The sequence below is a fragment of the Triticum dicoccoides genome, chromosome 6B (assembly GCF_002162155.2).
Source record: "Triticum dicoccoides isolate Atlit2015 ecotype Zavitan chromosome 6B, WEW_v2.0, whole genome shotgun sequence".
Classification (NCBI taxonomy): domain Eukaryota; kingdom Viridiplantae; phylum Streptophyta; class Magnoliopsida; order Poales; family Poaceae; genus Triticum; species Triticum dicoccoides.
In genome coordinates this window covers 617,935,023-617,939,802 of record NC_041391.1, presented here as the reverse complement: position 1 = coordinate 617,939,802, position 4,780 = coordinate 617,935,023, and positions in this window count along the sequence as shown.

The following is a 4,780-nucleotide window of genomic DNA, read 5'->3' as shown; positions in this document are numbered from 1 at the left end:
GTATTTATAACACATTATATCTAATTTAAATATCAACGGGCCTAAAAAGGCCAAGAGGTGGAAGGCAACTTGGACCACAAAGGCCCAAGTAGGGAAGGCGCCCCCTTTCCTTGTGGGGGCGGATGTGAATTGGATTAGGGGAGGAGTTGCACCTCCCCCTTGGTTGGCGCTCCAAAGAGGACTTCCTCCCTTTGGTGGCTACCCTCTCGTCCTCCTCTAACGTATATATACTAGGTTTTTTTGCTCTATTGGACATACAAGTTTTGGAGCCTCCTCTAGTTCTTCTAGTTCTATAGTTGCTCCTGGTTGACTAATTGTAGCTAGGCTAATCCTATTGCCCTCATGATTAGAAGCCCAGTGTGGTCCTTATCTCCTCCCTCTAATTCTCTGACGATGATTAGCTCTGCACGGTGAAGCCCTGCCGGATCGTGAAGGCTGCATGCTTGAAACCAAGTAGAGAGGCCGTGCTTTTGGTCTTTGGTTCGAGGGACTGCTTGTGGGCGGTATGAGGGATCGTTCAGCGATGGTTCGAGGGACTCCAAGTACGATCTACACCAATACGTTCTTCTTCTGCTGCAACTCAATGAAGGTAATGATCGTGATCCCAACACGTTATGCATCTTCATATTGATATTGGGTGATCGTAGGTGCGATCTTTTTTGTTTTCTACTATGTTTCCCAATGGTGGCATCATGAGCAGGATTATGAGTAGGTGTAGGTTGTGATCTATATCACATGTGATTGTGAGGGTTGATGTCCTTGTTATGCTTCCCTCGAGTGTTGCTTCAGTTCAATTCATCGATGGCATGGTGTCCCTTTTCACAAGGTTCTGACAATCGACCGACTCTGGCTGTCGATGATCTTTTAACAGTTCCTTGGGCTTCACCATAGTTGAGAATAGTGTTCCATCGCATACACAAGATGGTGCCGAAGATGGATGATCTTCTAGGGGGTCACGCGTATTGACGAATTTTAATGTGGGGCTAGAAATTTTTAATAAAGTCTCTTGTTTCACACACCCTAAAACTTAATCTAGCATCAAGAATCATCGCCTAAATTTGTTGGGGAATGCAGTAATTTCAAAAAAATTCCTACAATCATGCAAGATCTATCTAGGTGATGCATAGCAACGAGAGGGAAGAGTGTGTCCACATACCCTAGTAGACCGAAAGCAGAAGTGTTAAGTAACACGGTTGATGTAGTCGAATGTCTTCGTGATCCAACCGATCAAGTACCGAATGCACGGCACCTCCATGATCTGCACACGTTCAACCCAGTGACGCCCCTCAAACTCTAGATCTAGCTGAGGCTGAGGGAGAGTTCCATCAGCACAACGGCATGGTGACGGTGATGATAAAGTTACCGGCGCAACACTTTGCCTAAGCACTACGTCGATATGACCGAGGTGGAAAATTGTGTAGGGGGCACTACACACGGCTAAAGATCAACTTGTGTGTCTACGGGGTGCCCCTGGCCACGTATGTAAAGGACGGGAGAGAAGTGGTGGCCGGCCCAAGGGGGGCGCGCCAGGTGTGGGGAATCCTACTAGGACTCCCCAGTCCAAGTAGGATTCCCCTCCTCTTGCCTATTCCTAGTAGGAGAAGGAGGGAAGGAGGAAGAGGGGAGAAGGAAGGAGGGGCGCCGCCCCCTCCTAGTCCAATTCGGACCAGTCCATGGGGGGGGCACCCTTGAGGCCCTTCTCTGCTTTCCCGTATGGCCCATTGAGGCCCATTTCTTCCCCCAGCGAATTCCAGTGACTCTCCGGTACTCCGAAAAATACCCGAACCACTCAGAACAATTCCGATGTCCGAATATAGCCTTCCAAGATATCGGTCTTTAAGTCTCGACCATTTCGAGACTCCTCGTCACTTCCATGATCTCATCCGGGACTCCAAACAAACTTCGGTCATCAAATCACATAACTCATAATACAAATCGTCATCGAACGTTAAGCGTGCTGACCCTACGGGTTCGAGAACTATGTAGACATGATCGAGACACATCTCCGGTCAATAACCAATACCGGAACCTGGATGCTCATATTGGCTCCTACATATTCTACGAAGATCTTTATCGGTCAAACCGCATAACAACATACGTTATTCCCTTTGTCATCGGTATGTCACCTAGTTCAATCTCGTTACCGGAAAGTCTCTATACTCGTTCTGTAATACTACATCCGTAACTAACTCATTAGTCACAATGCTTGCAAGGCTTATAGTGATGAGCATTACCGAGAGGGCCCAGAGATACCTCTCCGATACACGGAGTGACAAATCCTAATCTCGATCTATGCCAACCCAACAAACACCTTCGGAGAGACCTATAGAGCATCTTTATAATCACCTAGTTACGTTGTGTCGTTTGATAGCACACAAGGTGTTCCTCCGGTATTTGGGAGTTGCATAATCTCATAGTCTGAGGAACATATATAAGTCATTAAGAAAGTAGTAGCAATGAAAGTGTAATGATCATAATGCTAAGGTAACTGATGGGTCTTGTCCATCACATCATTCTCCTAATGATGTGATTGTCGCTGTCAAAACCGGCGGATCTCGGGTAGGGGGTCCTAAACTGTGCGTCTAAGGCTAATGGTAACAGGAGGCCGGGGACACGATGTTTACCCAGGTTCGGGCCCTCTCGATGGAGGTAATACCCTACTTCCTGCTTGATTGATCATGATGATATGAGTATTACAAGAGTTGATCTACCACGAGATCATAGAGGCTAACCCTAGAAGCTAGCCTATGATTATGATTGTTGTTGTCATACGGACTAAACCCTCTGGTTTATATAGACACCGGAGGGGACTAGGGTTACACAGAGTCGGTTACAGAGGAGGAGATATACATATCCGAATTGCCAAGCTTGCCTTCCACGCAAGGGAGAGTCCCATCCGGACACGGGACGAAGTCTTCAATCTTGTATCTTCATAGTCCAACAGTCCGGCCAAAGTATATAGTCCCGTTGTCCGAATACCCCCTAATCTAGGACTCCCTCAGTGATCCCGTTCATCAAATGACAACACATGTCTATGGTTAGGAAACATAACCATCTTTGATTAATGAGCTAGTCAAGTAGATACATGCTAGGGACACTATGTTTTGTCTATGTATTCACAAATGTACTAAGTTTCCGGTTAATACAATTCTAGCATGAATAATAAACATTTATCATGAAACAAGGAAATAAATAATAACTTTATTATTTCCTCTAGGGAATATTTCCTTCAGTCTCCCACTTGCACTAGAGTCAATAATCTAGTTCACATCGCCATTTGATTTAACACCAATAGTTCACATTTGTATGTGATTAACACCCATAGTTCACGTCGCCATGTGACCAACACCCAAAGGGTTTACTAGAATCAATAATCTAGTTCACATTGCTATGTGATTAACACCCAAAGAGTACTAAGGTGTGATCATGTTTTGCTCGTGAGAGAAGTTTAGTCAACGGGTCTGTCACATTCAGAGCCGTATGTATTTTGCAAATATTCTATGTCTACAATGCTCTGCATGGAGCTACTCTAGCTAATTGCTCCCACTTTCAATATGTATCCAGACTGAGACTTAGAGTCATCTGGATCGGTGTAAAAGCTTGCATCTATGTAACTCTTTACAATGAACTCTTTATCACCCCCATCACCGAGAAACATTTCCTTAGTCCTCACTAAGGATAATTTTGACCGCTGTCCAGTGATCTATTCTTAGATCACTAATGTACCCCCTTGCCAAACTCATGGCAAGGTACACAATAGGTCTGGTACACAGCACAACATTCTTTATAGAACCTATGATTGTGGCATAGGGAATGACTTTCATTCTCTTTCTATCTTCTGTCGTGGTCGGGCTTTGAGTCTTACTCAACTTTACACCTTGTAATACAGACAAGAACTCCTTCTTTGACTGATCCATTTTGAAATCTTCCAAAAACTTGTCAAGGTATTTACTCATTGAAAAATCTTATCAAGCGTCTTGATCTATCTCTATAGATCTTGATGCCCAATATGTAAGCAGCTTCACCGAGGTCTTTCATTGAAAAACTCTTATTCAAGTATCCCTTTATGCTATCCAGAAATTCTATATCATTTCCAATCAACACTATGTCATCCATATATAATATTAGAAATGCTACAGAGCTCCCACTCACTTTCTTGTAAATACATGCTTCTCCGAAAGTCTGTATAAAACATATGCTTTGATCACACTATCAAAGCGTTTATTCCAACTCCGAGAGGCTTGCACCAGTCCATAAACGGATCGCTAGAGCTTGCACACCTTGTTAGTACCTTTAGGATCGACAAAACCTTCTGGTTGGATCATATACAACTCTTCTTTAAGAAATAGCCATTTAAGGAATTCGGTTTTGACATCCATTTGCCAGATTTCATAAAATATGGCAACTGCTAACATGATTCAGACGGACTTTAAGCATCGCTACGGTTGAGAAAATCTCATTGTAGTCAACACCTTGAATTTGCCGAAAACCTTTTTGCGGTAAGTCGAGCTTTGTAGATAGTGATACTACTATCATCGTCAGTCTTCCTCTTGAAAATCCATTTATTTAATATGGCTTGCCGATCATCGGGCAAGTCTACCAAAGTCCACACTTTGTTATCATACATGGATCCCCTCTCAGATTTCATGTCCTCAAGCCATTTCGTGGAATCTGGGTTCATCATTGCTTCCTCATAGTTTGTAGGTTCATCATGGTCTAGTAATATGACTTCCAGAATAGGATTACCATACCACTCTGGTGCGAACCATACTCTGGAAGA